This window comes from Diadema setosum, chromosome 1, assembly GCF_964275005.1.
Source record: "Diadema setosum chromosome 1, eeDiaSeto1, whole genome shotgun sequence".
NCBI classification, from domain to species: Eukaryota; Metazoa; Echinodermata; class Echinoidea; order Diadematoida; family Diadematidae; genus Diadema; species Diadema setosum.
The window spans coordinates 33,464,331-33,484,123 of record NC_092685.1 but is presented as its reverse complement, the minus strand read 5'-3'; the positions used below and the strand labels follow the sequence as shown (position 1 = coordinate 33,484,123).

General features: G+C 39.8%; 1 long non-coding RNA gene across 1 annotated transcript in view; it reads right to left on the bottom strand.

Annotated features, from left to right (window-relative positions):
• Positions 1-8,851: 8,851 nt before the first annotated feature.
• Positions 8,852-19,793, bottom strand: part of LOC140229936 (uncharacterized) — a 108,459-nt gene continuing 97,517 nt past the window's right edge. Inside the window, exons 2-3 of the long non-coding RNA XR_011901344.1 lie at positions 9,730-9,830; positions 8,852-9,074 (exon numbers count right to left, since the gene is read on the bottom strand). This is a non-coding gene — a long non-coding RNA (uncharacterized lncRNA). The remainder of the gene's footprint in view (positions 9,075-9,729; positions 9,831-19,793) is intronic.

Genomic DNA, 19,793 nt, shown 5'->3' with positions numbered 1-19,793 from the left:
GCAATTGAAAATTGCGCCCTCAATGGCTATGGCAGCCATTTTTTTTTTTAATGGGCACCATAAATGCCACTTTTTCATTAAGAAAAATGCTAATTTCAAAAGGAAAAGTCAATGAAATTTTGGTTATAAATGGGAAATGACATTTAGAATAAATCTCGATATTGGGCCATCGGAAATTGCGCCCTCAACGGTCATGGCAGCCATTTTTCAAAATGGCCGCCATAAATTCAAATAAATTCAAGTTTGAATTTGAATTTGAATTTGAAATGAAGATATTGAGCCACCATTTAAACATCATCCCCAACGGCTATGGCAGCTCTTTGTCAAAATGGCTTCCACACACTGCTAAAGAGCAATTATATCTAATGCAATCTGGTGTTCAAAGAAATCTAAATAAAAAAAAAAAGTTTCATTCATGGGTTAGTTCTAAATTCATGTTTTCAGTTTAGTTCTAATTGCAGTATTTCGCCTGTGACGGCTAACAGTATATCAAATGTATGTGTTTTTATGGAAGCATAGCATAAAGTAAATTAACTTTTTTCATAAAATGAAAGGCCATTAAGAATGTCTTAAGAATGTTTAGGAAGTTACATTTTAGAATAGATACACGTCATATAGTCCCATATATTCAATGATATGGTGTAACTGTCAAAGTTGATACATGGCACCATTATCCCTGGATATTTATATTACTCTTTTTCGGAAATTTTTCATGTTTGCCACCTAAAATATGCATTCATCATTGGTGTAATTGTCAACTTGCGCAAAAAAAATGTTTATTGTCTTCTTCCGGCATTAGGACATCTTCATAAAAGAAAAATGACAACTATGACAGCCATTTTGGAAAATGGCTGCAATTACCGTTATTAGCAATTTTTTCTTCTTGAAAATTTGCGAAGGAACAATTTCTACTGTTAATGCAACCTAGATATTATATTGTTTGATTTTAAATATGATTTTCAATTTATGTACACATTTGTTGACTTTTTTTCTGAAATTACCATTTTTTAAAACAAAAATGATTACGACAATGGCAGCCATTTTGGAATATGGCGGTAATGGCCGTTGAGGGCAGTATTATAATTATCTAATACAAATATTCATTATAATAATCTAATACAAATATTTATTTCAAACATGATTTTCAAATTGTGTGCAAAATCTTATTGACTTTTCCTTTTGTGAAATCAGGAAATAAGAAATAATGGAATCCATGGTGGCCATTTTGAAAAATGGCTGCAATTGCCATTGAAGGCGCTATTTACAATAATGTAATACATAGGCGCAAGATATATTTCAAACGAAATTTTTAAATTGAGTGCAAGATCTTATTGACTTTTCTTGTGGAATTAGTAAATTCAGAGAAAAAAAAAATTGCATTTATGGCGACCATTTTGAAGAAATGGCTGCCATGACCATTAGGGGGCACAATTTGCCCAATATCTAAATTCATTTTAAATGTTTCATTCCACTCGTTTGCAAAATCCTATTGATTTTCCCTTCTGAAATTTTTACATTTTACGAAAACTGGCATTTATGATGGCCATTTTGAAAAAAAAAATGGCTGCCATGGCCGTTGAGGGCGCAATTTGCCATGGCCCAATATCTAAATTTATTCTGAATGTTATTTCCCACTCGTTTGCAAAATCTTATTGATTTTCCCTTCTGAAATTTTTAAAATTTTACGAAAACTGGCATTTATGGCGGCCATTTCAAAAATCCCTGTCATGGCCGTTGAGGGCGCAATTTGCGATGGCCCAATATCTGAATTCATTTTGAATGCTATTTCCGACACATTTGCAAAATCTTATTGATTTTCCCTTCTGAAATTTGTAATTTTTTTTAAAAAATGGCATTTATGGCGGCCATTTTGAAAAAATGGCTGCTATGGCCGTTGAGGGCGCTATTTACGATGGCCAAATATCTGAACTTATTTTGAATGTTATTTTCCACTCGTTTGCAAAATCTTACTGGTTTTCCCTTCTGAAATTTTTAATTTTTTTGCGAAAAATGGCATTTATGGCGGCCATTTTGAAAATGGCTGCCATGGCCGTAGAGGGCGCAATTTGCTGTGGCCCAAGATTCAAATCTATTTTAAATGTTATTTCCCACTCGTTTGCAAAATCTTATCGATTTTTTATTCTGAAATTTGTAAATTTTTACGAAAAATGGCATTTATGGCAGCCATTTTTAAAAATGGCTGCCATGGCCGCTGAGGGCGCTATTTACGATGGCCCAATATCTCAATTTATTTCAAATGTCATTGTCAACATGTGTGCGAAATTTGGTGCTTTTATCATAAAATGCACAATTCCTCTAATTTTTCAAGCTATGCCGCTCCACTTGGAAGGGGGGGGGGGGAGTGTAATGCAATGAGGGGCTTTATGTTTTCTGTTATAAGGCAGTTGCAAACTGCCCTGTTACACACTTCCCTGCTTAAATATTGCTGTCCCAGCAATTACATCCTAACAAACACTAGATTTGACTAAATAAGGCTTCATGTAATATACAATAAACTACTAGAATATAAAAGAACTAGCAGCACCCGTGGAAATCCACGCGTCTGAGGGCCTCATATTTTTTGTGAATTTATTCATATTATTTTCGCCGCGTTTTTAGTAGGCAAAAAGAAAGAACTTTACTATTTTCTCCTTTCTTCTTTTGCACCCTCTTCTATACCCATGGCCATCCCCTCCTAACACCTTAGCTGAGGAGCCGGTCCATGGAATGGGACTTTAAAATCACCCCGCTTGCTGTTATCAGAGATCAACTTAGCAACACCCGTGGAAACTCGAGGATTGTCTTCTTTGCCCAAAGATTCTTCCCATCAAAGCACGGAGGGGGGGGGGGGGGGTGGGGTGCCACTGACATTTTGCCCTGCATATCTCCCCCTTCCCCATGCCATTCGCCCTCAGTCTCCACGCCCGTTGAAAATTAAAAAATACATGAGCCCTATCTGGCCCCAACGCACACAGATCTTTTCTCTTCATGAAAAAGCTGAAAAGTGGCGTACGTCATGAATAATATTCACTTGACCTCGTCATTAAAAAAAAACAACAACAACCCACACAACGACAATATGTTTACATATCCTCGCCCGTTTATCTGCTTCAGACTGTACATTATCATTATTATCATTATATGCATACTATTATTGTATCATCATTTAATAAATATTATTTTGGGAGGGGAGATGATATAGTCATTATAGATTTAATAAGTGGGCATCCGTGGGTATCCATGGGTCTCAGGGCCTCATATTTTTCTTTAATATTTCTTTTCCCACGTTATGGAAGAAAGAAGAATATTTTTGTCGTCATTTGCTCCCTCTTTTTTATTTTTATCACCAAAACTTGGTTTGATGCACCATAGAACCATACATTTAATGTCCACTTGTAACTTCAAAAATTGGCAGTCAGCAAAGCGAGGGTTTCCCCCGCGTCCGCTCGTCTCATGAATATTCACGTTTACAGCAGCCATGCAGTAAACGAGTGAACAGCGGCGCGTGTACTCTGATATGGAATGGTACGATCGTCAAGGACGAAATTTAAGTGGATATTTAGCCGTCCTGAACAGTCTGCGAGTACAATGATACCCGACTTGAGAGCAAACTAAATGACGTACCTGAGCTGCATAGTATCCTGCAGTTGTGCAAAATACAATAAAATAACAGCATTCGCTGTTTTCATTTGGGCACACCAATGGCGAACTGTACGTAAATGCCCTTGTATGACCGAACCGTGTATTTTGAGAGCCTATATCACGTGCACGCAGATAGTGTGTTTCGCAAAGAGGTTCTATAGAACCTCTTTGGTGTTTCGTGCAACCATCGTCAATACATACACAGGCGCAGGCCTGTAAGCTGATATCGAAAAGCATGATTGGCAAGGACAAAATTTAAGTGGATATTTAGCCGTCGACATCACTGCTAAACGGTCTGAGTACAATGATACCCGACATGAGAGTAAACTGAATGACGCAGCTGAGCTGCAGAGGATCCTGCAGTTTTGGAAATAAAATACGGCATTCGTAGCTTCCCGTGTACCGAGAGTGCATCATGACATGCAATGCAACACAGCAGCGACAGACTCAATGCATACACATATCTCTTTGCGATATATTGCCCGTACCCAGTACCCATAGTGCGTGTATCGTGTCTCCGCGAACATTGCCCGTACCCGGTACCCATAGTGTGTGTGTCATGTCTCCGCGAACGATCAGCTTGGCGAGCGAGAATGCTCACTGTCCTACCACAGATTGTATAGAGTTCTGCGTGTGCGACCTGAGCCTGAGAGCTGGCGCGAGCTGTATATAACCCGTATACATCGTGTGCGCGTGTGTGTCCAAGAACGATGATAGAGCTTTCGCCACGCACTGACGCGGGATACCAGCGCGCAAACGCTGCATGTCGGTGTTTGTCTTTTGTTTTTCTCTGTTTTTTGTACCGCTCTCGACGTCGACACGGAGGAGGAGCGCGGACGAAACCCGAACGGGAAATAGAAGAGACCCTCCCGCTGCCGACGGCACCGGTCTTGGGGGCCCGGAGCCGGCGGCCTCGGAGGAGATAGCCGCACAAAATAAAGCACGGGAAAGCACGGGCCAATCCTTACACGATTATAATATAGATATGTACAGAAAGAGAGAGAATAGATAGGATAGGAAAATGCTTAGAAACGGCCAATACTACTTCATTTGGCTTAACATCTGCATTATCAGGAGATTTGATTTAGCAATATCTGCTATGATGTTGGGATTATTCTGGGAATGCACTTCAGCATTTATTTCCCTCACAGCGGAACGAGGTAAATTGTGAGGGTTTGGATTATGACCCGCTGTTGTTCGCGAGGACCTTCGCAGTGGTTCTCTATGTTGCCTTGGGGTGTCAGCTGGGTTGCAAATTTCCAGTTCAGCCGGTACACTCTCTTCAAATTCATCATTGCCACATCCAAGGTTTGAATCATTCTTATGTTCTGGCAAGATGTCATCTTCTGAAGAAAGAACTGGTTCACCTACATGGGCATTCTGTACCGTCTCTGCCTCCTGGTCGGGTGAAGAATTTTCTCCCCTTGGTCCAGCGGCACTTACATCTTGTGGACGTTCTAAGGACTCAATCCTAGGAATCTGCGATTCACATGCATCTCCATCAGGCTTTGGAATTGGTTCCTCGACCCTGGACGCTTCCTTTGAGGTTACCATGACATAAATGTCATCCTCCCAATCGCTTTCAGAATCCTTTGTTGATGTGTCCCTATCATCTTGTTGATGAACCATCAGTGTTTTGGCCTGGCTGTCCTTGGAGGTCACATCTGGAACCAAGTCCCTACAGTCGAGGAGTTCACCCCTATGAACCGTCCGAGATTCTCCTCCAGCAACAGGCTCTACAATGTAAGTGTGCCCTCCAGTGAGGACTCGCTTAACAACTTTGTGTGGTTCTGAGTCCCAAACATCTTGGATCTTGTTTCGGCCCATAACTTTCCTCAGAAATACTCGGGCACCAACAGGGAGATCTGTGTCACTGGCCTTAGCATTCCTAATTTCCCTTCTTCTTATGCTTCCTTCTCTGTTCTCCCTGTAGCAACCCTGAAAGCTTGGCTGAGTCTCTCATGGTGTTCCGTGATCCACTCGTTAACTTCACCAACCCCTTCTGTGTCTGAATCAAGCCCAAGTAGCTGGTCTACTGGGAGAACAGGATCTCTGCCAAATAAGAAGAGATAATGTGGAGAGTAACCGGTGGAGGAGTGTGGAGTGCTGTTATAGGCATAGACGAGTTCAGGGAGATGTTCTGGCCACTTGCGTTTCTTGTCTGGGGAGAGCGTGCACAAACGGTCATGAAGAGTCCGGTTAAAACGTTTGCACTGACCGTTGCCTTCTGGGTGATAGGCAGTCGTTCTACTTTTTGCAATGCCATAGATGTTGCAAAGTTCTTTGATAACTTTACTTTCAAAGTTTCTGCCTTGATCGCTATGGATATGCTTGGGAACGCCGAATCGAACAAACCACTCCTTCACTAATACACGGGCCACAGTAACTGCTTTCTGATCTTTGGTTGGTATGGCCTGTGTGAACTTAGTAAATACATCAGTTAGCACTGCAAGGACATTCTCTGTACCATTGCTGCTTGGGTCGAGGGTGGTGAAATCCATAGCCAGGACTTCCAATGGCTTAGAGGCAGTCAATGAACCAATGGTGGGGTGGAGCCGCTTCCCTGCTTTTGCTAGCCTACACCTTTCACAGCTTCTGCAGTAGTTAGCCACGTCTTCGGTCATACCTGGCCAGTAACACCTTCTCCTTGCCAATGCCGTTGTCTTTTCTGTAGCCTGATGTCCTGCCTGGTCATGAACTGCTTGCAATAGTTGGGTCTGTAGACATTTCGGAAGAATTACTTGTCTCACTTCCCTTCCATTTTCATGAATGAGTCGATAGAGGACACCATCTTCCTCTTTGATTTTCGTCCAGCAGCTCAGCAGTTTCCGCACTGGTTTTGTTTTTTTCTAGGCGTTTTGTAGGGGGATGCTTGGACCTCCAGTAGTGATGAAGCCTACTGACGTCCCCATCTGCAAGTTGTAGCTGTCTGAGTTCCTCCTTAGAAATAGAAGGTAGTGGTGAAATTGTCTTGGGCTCGATTTTCACAGATCTCGTTTGAATTTCATTCGCAAGTGCTACATGCATGTCCTGGTAAACCTCTATCCGAACATCAGGGGGTATTAGGGTAGAAGTGTCGGTTTTCTCATTTGGCTTTGTCATCGGGTGTACAGAAGTCTCCATGAGCCTGGCACAAGTGGGCTCCTTACCATGATCAACCTTTCGACTAAGGGCATCAGCATTGCCATTGCTTTTACCAGACCTATATTTGATGTGAAATCTGAACTGAGACAGTTCTGCTGCCCAACGAGTCTCAATGGCTCCGAACTTGGCTGATGTTTGCAGATAACTGAGGGGATTGTTGTCGGTATACACTTCAAATTCAGCACCAATTAGAAGATCCCTGAATTTTTCCGTTATCGCCCATTTCAGTGCCAGTAGTTCTAATTTCATGCTGGAGTAATTTTGCATGTTCCGCTCACATGGCTTCAGACTTCTGCTAGCATAGGCTATGACGATCTTTTTGTCTTGCACTTGTGACAGAACAGCGCCCAAGCCAAGATAGCTAGCATCGGTTTCTAGAACGAATGGCAGTTGGAAATCGGGATACCCAAGCACTGGTAGTGATATGAGGGCCTGTTTCAGTGACGAGAAAGCATTGTCACATTCTGCTGACCACTGGGACTGGATATTTCGTGCAGTATTGTATCGGGTGCGCTTCTTGGATTTTGTACTACCCCCCGGCGTCTTCAGAAGGTTGTTGAGTGGAGCTGCTATGCGGGCGTACCCAGGCATAAATCTCCTGTAATATCCCGACAGTCCAAGAAACCCACGTAAATCTCTCTCAGTGACTGGAGGAGGCCATTCCTGGATGGCACGGATCTTCTCTGGATCAGGAGTTGAACCTTCGCTTGAAACGACATGACCTAGGTAATGGACTATGGTTCTGAAAAGCTGACACTTCTCAGGCTTGACCTTTAGATTCAGAGTAGTCAGTCGTGACAATACAGTGTCCAGCCTTTGAAGAGTTTCTTCAAAGGTTGATCCAAAGATAAGGATGTCGTCCAAGTACACAAGGAGCGACTGGAAATTCAAATCCCCAAGTGCCTTATCCATGAGCCTCATGAATGTGGCAGGGGCATTACAAAGTCCAAACGGCATCCTTGTGTACTCGTACAAGCCACCAGTTCCGGTTCGGAAGGCAGTTTTCTCAACATCTTCCTCTGCCACTGGGAGTTGATTAAATCCGTGGGCCAAGTCAAGACTACAAAAATACCTTGCCCCCTTGAGGGCTTGAAGAGCATCTTCAATTCTCGGTAGGGGGTAGGCATCCTTGTGAGTCTTGGCGTTGAGGGCACGGTAGTCTACACAGACACTCAGCTTCCCGTCTTTCTTCCTCACCAGGACGATGGGGGAAGCATAAGGACTAGATGACTCTCTGATAATACCTCTGTCTAGGGACTTTTTGAGATAGTCCCGAACTTCATCCCACTGGTGAGGGGGGACTCTTCTGTAAGGTATCTTGACTGGGCGGATGTCCTCAGTTACGATCCTGTGGCTCACCAAGTCGCAGTATCCGATGTCGTCCTCATCTTTACTGAAAGTGCTACAATACTTCGAAAGAGTTTCATGAAGTTGCCGTTGTTGTGTTTCGTCTAGCTCGCCAACATCTAATTTTTTGTGTTAATTATACTTTCTGTATTTCCATGTCTAGTATGGCACAATGAAAATTGCAATGACGCACCTGCATGTTTTGCAATATCACAATGACAATAGATAACATTGCAAAGAAATAAAAGAATAAAAGCGATTTTCATTTCACAGTAGTATTCTACATATTTCTAATCAAATTATTATACATCAATAAATGATCAACAAATGACAATACACAAAGAAGCAAACATTTGTAAACACAATGAGAGGGGAAAGAATAGCAGTCATGAAACAGTGATAAGGAAATACTATAAAGTCTGGTTTTGCACATCATCGAATATCAGAAATGAGACCATGACCATCATGAACCGGCAAAAAAATTTAACATATTGAGACTTGTCTGCATAAGTCATAACTCTTAAGTAACAAGTCAAATGACGTCATTGTTAATCTATAAAATTATCCCTGGTGGGTGGTGAGCAATATAAGATTATTTCTGTTATTCGTGTGCAATATTCTTCGACAAAAGTGTATAGTGGGATAACGCTGTTCAGTAAACCAATAGACACAATATAGCATACAGTTGACGTTAGACCTTTTCATCTCATAATTTCTTTGTTCCTTTATTTTCAATTTTTTTGTGATATGGAAAGAGCGTTTTTCAAGTACTTTGTGCTTTGGCATACAACAATAATTCACTACATTGAATAGAAAACGAATAGCAAAACCAATTGCCATGGTACAGAAAGACTCAACCACCTATTAAAGGTAGGCCTGTATGTTCACGTTTAGGTATAACTCACGCACCAAGTTCTTGCGACAGTAGGAACCAGTCAGCCCTGGAAGCACAGAATTTAACAGGCAGAACAGTCACTCAGTCTTGAAAAAAAAAATGCTTGACATTAACTTTTGGAACATTTCTTGTGATAGAAGACAATGAGAGATATCAATGAACATGATTAGGACTCTGTTAGCATGGATTCAAAGAGATCTGCATTTCTGACCTAGGCTCTTCTAATATGGCATTGTACTTCACTTGCGACATTGATATTGACAGAAAACAAGTTGAATCTGTAGGGGGAAAGGATAAAAATTCAGCCTACCCTTGAAAATTAGTGCATTTTATGTGTACAAGCACTGAAGTTAAGATAGTCTTATCATTTCCTTTTCCCCACTGCCTTAATTCACATTCTTGAGCTAAACAAATGCAAGGAGTGTAAGGGAAATCATAATGACATAGCCCTAGAAAAATTTTGAAATGAGGGCCGTAAAATTGAATGACCCAATAAATTTTAGCTCCAAAAACTAATTTCCCCTGAAGATTTTTGTGTCTGTAATATTTAACTGTTTATCATGTAGGCCTAATAACATTGGACTGTTGCATACTGAAACAAAATTTAATTTGATTCATTATGTAATATTATTAAGAGTGAAAAAAAAAAAAACATTTTAACTAGAATCAGGGAATATTATACCATGACTATTACATCTTACCTCAGAAAATGAAGCCACGGTTTCAAACGATTGTGAAGATGTTTCAAGAGCCAACTGTTAAAGCCATTGTAGTTGTAGCTCACTGTGCTCAGGCCATAAGACTAAAGAGAGAACACCAAACAAATTACAACTTAGACATAGGCTCATGTAAGAAGGCAGGTGGCATTTGGTTTTGCTATTCATTATTGCAGACCTGCATCCTTAAAAAACCAATAAAAAAGAAGAGTAAAAATAGACAAGAGTCATTTGACATGTACACTATCTACATAATCATTGTTTTGTTTTCCAGATAGTTTAATCATAGAAAATGGGGTGAGATCACTCCTGGACCTAACATTTTTCCCTTTATGATTCAAACACTACCAATAATCCAACTTGATATTTGACTGATACCAGTAAAGTTTGGTGAAAATCCATCTTGAGGTTTTCAAGGAGAAGATGAAAATGTACAATTTAGGCCCCAATTTGAACCTCCCCACCCCTCCCCCTACCCCCATGGGGGCACCCCTGGATCTGCTATGAACAAACCTGAAACTACAGTCATTAATGTACTAACTCATTGTATCAACTTAGCTTTATCACTGCTGATTCTAGAGAAGATTTTTAAAGATTCCTTAATTTTGGGAGGTTTGGGCCCTTTGAGGGCCCTCCAGGTGGGACAGGGTGCCCATTTGAACAAATTAAGATCCTATCCCCCTAGGGATGCTACCTGCCAAGTTTGGTGAAAATCTGTCATGGGATTCTCATGAAGAAAATGAAAATGTACAATTTAGGCCCAATTAGGACCCCTCCCCTGGGTCCAAAAGGGAGCACCCATGATTCCGACATGAAAAAACTTGAAATTACAGTCATCAATGTCCTAACTCCTAGTATTAACTTACCTCTATCACTTCTGGTTCTAGAGAAGAAGACTTTTAAAGATTCCTTAATTTTGGGGGGTTTGGACCCCCCTGGGTGGGGCATGGTGCCCATTTTATCAAATTGAAATCCTAACCCCCTAGGGCTGCTACCTGCCAAGTTTGGTGAAAATCGGTTTTCAAGAAGAAGATGAAAATGTAAAAAGTTTACGCACAACACACGACGGACGCCGTACAAAGAACAATCGCAACAGCTCACTTCTCATGTAATGATACATATCTAAGGAATAACCCTGCATAAAAATTTCACAAAAAACTCATTACCTCCGCCAAGGGAGGAGGTTATGTTTTCGTTACCGTTTGTTTGTTTGTTTGTTCATTAGTTAGTTAGTTAGTTTGTCTGCGTGCAAAATAACTCAAAAAGTAGTTAACGGATTTGGATGAAACTTGCAGGAAAGGTTGAGAATGACACAAGTAACAAACGATTAGCTTTTGGTAGTGATCTGAGAATTTTTGGGGAATTTATGAAGGATTTTGATATTTTGGCAGGTAGGGTCAATGAACTTGGGAGTTCAGGCTGCGCATATTTGAGGTTTGCATGTGCGCACTAAAGTGCATGCTCTAGTTTCTGCTGGGCGCGCCGTGCTGCTGAGGGTTTATGACGTAACAAAGGCTTCTATATTAGGAAATTGGCCGACTTTTAACACAATACAGCACTTGTAATAGGTACGTATGGGTGGAAATCACCGATATCTCTATGGAAGAACAAGATCAGTGGTGGAAATGAGCTGCATGCTTGGCGGAGGTCTGTGCTCTCAGAGTGCTTCTCTAGTTTTTATGTGTTTGAAGACAATTTTGTCAAAGTGTCACTCGAATCCGTTGTGTAAAAACAGAAATCTGCGCACATGTGCACCGGCTATGTAACTTGCGGGGAGGAGTGATTTGTGTGAGCGTATCAACAACTGTTGAATTTTGGGGAAATGGGCACATATTTTTCAAAAGCAGTGATAAATCATGAACGGCTATTTCATTTACTGTACGTTTGTACCAACTGAATGATGTGAATTTGTGGTTTTCCAGATTAAAGACCCGCACAGGTTTAGGGCACTAGACCAATCTATAGTTGGTGGTGATATAGGACCATAACATTTGTAATATCTATTTGATTCTTTTTGAAGGCAACAAAAACAAAATATAAGATAAAAATATAAAATAAAAACAAATATAAAACAAAAACAGAAACTATTGAAAATTAAAGATTTTTATTTGTTTAACTTAGGACAATTTATGTACAATTATAATAAAAACAATCTCCCTAATATATTTGAAACGTTTCGAAGAAAATAATCCATTCACAATTATCCAACAAGGCGATCGAATGATTTCCATTTGCCATATCTGAGAACTTTGCTGGCTCAGAACACATTCATCTACAATGGGCCAAAGTACTGGTACTCACTTCATAACAATACAACAACAGCTCAAACTCCTTCAAGAACAAATCAATTTTTTTTTCTCTTGTATACAACCAAGTTCGGTTTGTTTTATCATCTCAGTCAAGTCATCATTTCTTCAAACATCAAACAATTATGTATTCATTTTCTTTTATTAAAGAAATATAATCTGTTAAAGGGGATGGCTAATAACTGATCAGTGGGAATCAGTGGGAATGCTGGGGGATGATTGTTCCAATCCTTGTGGGATTCATTTAAGAGTACATTATATATCTACTGTTGTGTGAAAATTAGTTACTTCAGAATGGTCTCATATGCAAGTAATGTGCAGTTTAATGTTTCCAGGTTAGCATGCCTGTAGTGACGTAGCCTTTTGTCAAGGCCCTCTCGCTGTAATGGGCGAGCGAAGCGAGCCCAGCCGAGCGCGCCAGCGCAAGGGCCTTTTGAGATCTGCTTCACACATTATTATTCATGACACGTTAACCCTTCTGAATACTCATTTTAATGGCTTCCGGTCAACCAATGGAATGGCGCGCTCCCCGCATCCTCAGCCTTGGTGGTCATGCCTGTTCGCATGCATCACTGACCACCCGAGGAGGTCTGCCACGGAACTCTACACACTCTGTGTGTAGAGTTCTGTGAGGTCTGCGGCAGCGGCGTGCATTCGCTCTATTCAAATCGGGTTCGAGCAGACAGACACGCTGATTGGACCCCGATTTTTGCTCCCGAAATCGGGGAGCAAAAGTCGGTAATTCAAAGGGCTAACAAAAGGATGCGAAGCAGATCTCAAAAGGCCCTCGCGCAACCCCACTCAGCCGGGCTCTCTTCACCATACAGCGAGAGGGCCTTGACAAAAGGCTAGTAGTGACGGGGCGATCGTTGACATTAAACTGCACATTACTTGCATATATGAGACCATTCTGAAGCAAATAATTTTCACACAACCATAGATATATAATGTACTCTTAAATGAATCCCACAAGGATTGGAACAATCATCCCTCAGTATTCCCACTAATTCCCACTGATCAGTTAGTAGCCATCCCCTTTAAACACAAGTCCTCCTCAGATGTTCCTCTTATTGTTCCATATACACCAATGTGTCTATTCTCTCCTTCTTCTGCATTCTTACAGGTATAATTATGTATATATGTGACCCGCTACAACAAAAGGATCCTAAAGTCGCTGACGGTGAGCCGAGAAAATCGAGTTTGAAGTCAGATCATCAAAATCTGTCAAAACGTTCGGATTTTTACATAATTTTGTAGTCTAATGTATCTTCTATCATCTGCCGAAATTTCGAAGCTAAATGATCAAAGGAAAGGCCTGAAAATAGCATTTTTCTGGGCCATGCTTGGCTCGCCCGTCAGCGACTTTAGGATCCTTTTGTTGTAGCGGGTCACATATTCTTCTTTCTCACAGGTCTTTCCCTCAGGAACTTTTCTTTGGATCCACTCCCCATATATATATATATATTTTGCACTATATTCAATCCAGGTTGTATTTCATCATTACTCCTCTTACATTATGGAATCCAGTTTGCTTGCATCCTGTAGTTTCATTTTTCCCTTTTTTCTTTCGTTTTTTATTCCTTTCCAATTTGATTTCATGTCAGTTGACATTGGTTCGTTTTATTTTGTTTTATATCGGTTTGTAGCTTAATCCACTATTCCCTGTCTTGTGTATTATCGTACAAGCTTTGCTTCTTAGTGGGACCCTCCATTTCCATCCCCATCCTCAGTAAACTTGTATTATGCATATGTATGTATATACAGTCCACCTCGCGTAAGTCGACTTAATCGGGACTGAGAAAAACACGTCGACTTACGCGAAAGTCGACTTACGCGTAAGTCGACATTTTGTCGACTTATAAATGAAAACTAATTTCCCCTAAACAGAGTAAGATCACGATGCGGATCGCGACCCAAATCTTACTCCTTTTGCCGCCAAAACATACCTACTGACATTGGCAACAATTATGTTTTAGTTCATGCATAAATCTCGCGCGGATTAGTAATGACAACGCACAATTCCCAAATCTCTAGAGAGATTTGGAGAGAGCGGGATCGGAAACCTGGGCCCGTTTCTAGACACTGTACGTTTTAAATTTGATTTGAAAAATCAAACGCATTATCCCCAAATTGCATGGAACTTTGCGATTTAAATTCAAGTGCGTTGCTGCGAAGATATGGGTGTGAATTCGTATGATTTTGTCGAGATAATTTTTCAGTGCCGACTGAGTTGAAATAGGATGTGTGATTTTCCTTCCCTAAGTCGCCATATTTGTTTTGCTTAAATTTCTATTGCCATACTCTGAAAATGAATTGTTCTCGCGCTCCGATTCGCAACATTACCGCTCTGTATGGCGCGGGCCAGTCTGAAATAAAAAGAAGAAGAAACGTTTGTTAATCCGAAAACGACATCTTTCGGATTACTAACCTTCGTAAAAACAAATCTCTTTCCATCGTCGGACTAATTTAACTTTGGACTGAGATTTTAAACCTTCGACATAGCGAACTGTAACAATAATTTGCTACTATTTTTTCATTGACATTTCGTGAAGCAGCATGCGTTTCGGTAGTTTGAAACGTGTCGTGTTGCGATGTCTTTCCCCTGCTAGTGCAGACTACGTTCGGTCACGGCGAAAGTTCCGTTACGAAATAAGAAATAATGCAAGTCTTTTCAACAATAACACACTTCCGTATAGATTTTTATGCGTTTAAACGCAGTTTCTCAAATTGTTTCGTAAAAAAAAAAACCCGCAAGTCTTTTCTGCAACGCTCTTGCGTTTTAAATACAGCGTTGCTTGTGATTTGATGGACTTGCATTTGATTTTTAGAAGTGCGTTTAAACGCAATTGAGTTTAAGTTTCTTACAATTTTCTAGTTTCGGATGATTGCAAGTCTTTTCAGCATTCCGTGTGATTTGATGGACTTGCATTTGATTTTCGGGGTTGCGTTTAATTTTTAATTTTGCGTACGAAAAAAAAAAATAATGCAAGTCTTTTCAACAATAACGCACTTCCGATGTTTAGAGATGCGTTTAAACGCAGCTTCTTATAGTTTCGTACAAAAACTGCAAGTCTTCTCTGCAACGCTCTTGCGTTTAAATACAGCGTTTCGTGTGATTTGATGGAATTGCATTGGATTTTTAGAATCCTGTTTAAACGCAATTGAGTTTTAAAAAAAAAGTTCCCTATACAATTTTCTATTTTGGTATGATTATCAAACGCAAGTCTTTTCAGCGTTCTGTGTGATATGATGGACTTGCAATTGCATTTCATTTTCAGAATTGCGTTTAATTTTTGATTTTGCGTACGAAACAAAAAAATAATGCAAGAATTTTCAACAATAACGCACCTCCGTAGAAGTTAAGAGATGCTTTTAAACGCAGTTTCTAGTTTCTTACGAAAACCGCAAGTCTTCTCTGCAACGCTCTTGCGTTTGAATACAGCGTTGCGCATGATTTGATGGACTTCATTTGATTTTTAGAGTTGCGTTTACACGCAATTGAGTTTCAGGTTCGTACAACTATTCTCTAGTTTCATATGATTATCAAACGCAAGCCTTTCCAGCAACGCACTTGCGTTTATGTGCAAAGTTGCTCGTGATTTGATACACCTGCATTTGATTTTTAGTTGCATTTAATTACATGTAGTTGCATTTTAATTACTTTTCTAAAAACGGGCCCAGGTTTCTAATACCGCTTCGGAATAATTAACGTTAGAATATTCGGATAAACGGAAACACTTATTTCATGTTCTGATAATGATTTTCTACTAGGACCTATAGGTGTACAAAATTTGTGCGTTTTGAGAATAACGAGGAGAAAAGGGGGTAAAGTGAACTGGTTTGGGTACTACATGTAATTCTGGCGTACAAGACAATGGACGCATGGCGCGAACGCTACCGCGCCGTACACTAGCGAATTACCGAGTAGAAATGCTGCGAATCGGAGCGGGAAAACAATTCTTTTTCAGAGAATGGCGATAAGATTTTGAGCGAAAAATTATGTCGAGTTAGACGAGGGAATTAACACATATTTCAGCTCAGTTGGCACTGAAAAATCAGGTCGACTTACGCGAGTTGTCGACTTATAAATGTCGACTAAGACGAGGAAATTCTCAAGGAATAACAAAGGCAAAAATCAGGACTTTTTTATTGTGTCGACTTAAGCGAGTTGTCGACTTATGCGATGTCGACTTAAGCGAGGTCTACTGTATAAAAATACAATTGTTTTCTTCATCCGATACTCATTTTCATATGTACTTTGTTAAATCACATTTTGCAACTATTGCAGATATCCTCTGCATATACGTTGTACATAATTTCTCTGTTTGATTGATGGAAATGAAAATCAATTTGAATCTTGAATCTTAAAAAAACTTCCTACCAAAATACAAATATGTATTGAATAAATGGTAAGCAACAGTTTTCAAAAGGTACCTACAATTCTACATTTAGGCCTGTCTCAATAGGGTCTCTAACAAGTTCATATCTAACCAAGATTCACAGTTTAAACTTCGGGCCCCAACTATACAATACTCAAAAACAAGTAGGTGGTGCAATGGCGAATATGTGTTGCATGAAACAGAATAAGGGCTGACATTTTGAAAGTGGGTCTAGGGCAATTACCCCCTGGGCAATTACCCCGGACCCTTCTCCTGGCCCCAATCATTTTCTAATCCTGAACCCAATCCTAACCCTAACCCAAACTCCTAACCCTAAACCTAACCGTAATCCTAATCTTTACTCTAACCTTACCACTAACCAGTATTTAGCTGGGGGGGGGGGGGGGGGGGGGGGGGTAATTGCCTGGATACTTTTGAAAGCTGATGAGAATTTCATGAATGTCACTTGATGGGTCGGTGAGTCATTAAAAGTTATTAAATTGCTGTATGAAATGTTAAAAAAAAGTGATATTCAAAAATCAAATTTCAAATTAATTTGTTTGTATCTGACTCACTCTTGACCAATTTTCCCCAAAATTACAGTACTTTGTAGCTTACCGGTATTAACTTTTCTGTTAAATTTGTGTTTGAATACAGTTGATTTTTAAGATGGCATCATGAAAAATAATCTATTGAAAAATTTGACTAGTGTATGTTTTATCTCTGATGCCGTCCATTTTCTTAAACTTTATTCTTTGAGCAGTAGCTCACTTATCTTTGGATGATTTTCTTGAAGATTTTTATATTTTGTAGCTGATACTTTGGGCTATTGATTAATATGCCCTCCATTTGACTGGATGTCAGGATCATGTCTACAAATCTTGTTAAAATTGAAAATTAAATTTTGATTATCCCAGGGAAATTTTGTGAAATGTGTATTGTGTAGCTCACATAGATAAGAAGAACAGTCTCCATCACTCCCATATTTTGCATTTATAGACCATGACACTTGCATTCATTTTATAAGATAACTTCTTGATCAGATGCAATCTTGGCTGTGTAAATTAGGATCAAAGGTAAAGACCACTCCATTATGTATCTTGGGAAATACATGCCCTATTGCCCCCATATTTTGCACACATATTGTAGAAAATGATTTTGAATAACTTCTTTATCAGATGGGATCTTCGCTATCTACATTAGGCAAAAGAAAGAAATAAGTCTGTATCTTAGAATATTTTCCTGTGACTTACAAAATACTTGCCATATCTCCTTCATAATTTGCACAAATGCTGACAATGCTTCATTGATCATTTCATAAAATATTTGTTTTGCTTTTTTATTAGACGCCATCTTGACTGTGCAGATGACAAGAAATGGAAATTTGAAGGTAGCGATTTACAGTGTAGGGTAGTACAGTATCTGATATAACATACACTGTCCAGTTCACTATTAGACATGCACGCTATTGTATCCTACATGAATTACATTGCTGGCCATGGTCAAGGTAGGAGAAGGGGACACTAATCCATGGGTAAACAAAATGAGTCATGGGCAGTGCTTGGCGGAAACTCGTTGTTCTGTTGTTTTCCAGACCCAAGCTACCCCATCACTGAAAATAGTTCCAAGTTTAGGAGTAGCAAGGTGCAAAATGAATATAGTCCTTTATTTGAGGAACAGATATTTAACAATATCTTATGTCCATCCAGACCATTGGTCATTAATACAATCATTACTTGCTGAAAGCGAGATGGTCACTATAATATGCCTGATGCACATAAGGTATGGGTAATTTTGATACAGATTACATGGCACGTTGATATCAAATTTTGAGTGAAGTGATGAGATTCCCAGTGTAGAAGTCTTTGTTAAAGTTTTATCACGTGCTCATTGCTGTCATGAACTTTGGAGGAGCTGGATGCAGTTTGTGAGTGCAGGAGGAACTTTTGATGTTTTCACAAGTATGGTATTCCTTCCTGACTGATGTCCACTCATGTGATTCAGGACAGTAATCACAGACCTGGGGGTTGTTGTTTGGGTATGACATCAGTGATGTCAGAATAAAGTTAGCAATACCAACGTTCTGAGTGCTGATGCTCATTCATTTGAGTCCGAACCCAAAGATTGTTACACAATCTACACACAGGTGACCAACATCACCTCACGACACAAATAACGTTCAAAAGTCAAAAGTACTTCATACAGTATCTTGGCTAATACATGCCCTATCACCCGCATATTTTGCACACATATGCGCAATGTTACATGGATCATTTCATAAATAGCGATTTCTTAATCAGACACCATCTTGGCTGTGCAAATGACGTCAAACATTTTTCAATTTGCTGGCATCATCATTGTGCATAAAAAAAAAAAAAAAACTTTAACTTGCACCTCCATTGGCACATGACACACTTTGCATCCTGGCATAGCTTCCTTGGAGCTGTGATTGGGAGTACTGCAACTAGTAACAAGCAACTAGAACTATCACTCAATGTGATTAATACAATTGTACCCCTACCTAACACTGAGGGAGTTAGCTCAACTAGAAATTACTTTGTATGCTTTTTATTGAAAAAAAAAACTATGGCAATGTATTGAATAAATGTATATTTTGCTCTCTGATAGTCACATGTGCCATATCTAAAGTCAAGTGCTCGAAACCTGAGGGACCAAGATAAGTAAATCAGCAATTTCTATGATTTTCATTATAAAATGCTGTTACCATGGCAACACAACACGTTTGACATTAACATAAAATAAAGTTTGCACAACTATATATCATAGCCGTCACATGTGCCAAAGTTCAAGTCAAATGCTCAAAAGCTGAGTGAGTTAGTTGAAATCACATTATCGCATGATTTTTGTGTTTTTGTATGATTTTCAATCAAAATATGCTGTTACCATGTCAACACATTGTTCAACAATGATGAAAGATCAAGTTTACACATCTATGTACTGTAGCTGTCACATGTGCCAAATTTCAAATGTCAAATTCGTGAGGACTGCCTCACTTTAAGAATTCTCTATGACCACCGAATATGACATCTTTTGGACTACTTCTATTTGAACAAAAATAAGACATATTTTGCATCAGTTTAAAACATCTATATGACGGAGAAAAGGTCGGAGTAGTGCCTGTCTGAACAAGGTCCTGGTAACTTCCTCCGGTCGGGGGAACTTTACCATGACCTCTTCCTTCGACCACGATACTCCTGAGTTTTTTCAGGAGTATCTCGCCACGACTAGGCGGTCAGAGTAAATTGCCCGTGCGGACAAGCCCTCGGAGTATCTATGACCTTACAAACCTTATACAACCTAGGTAAAACTTCCGCAGTCAAATGCGAGTACACGTGCACGTGCA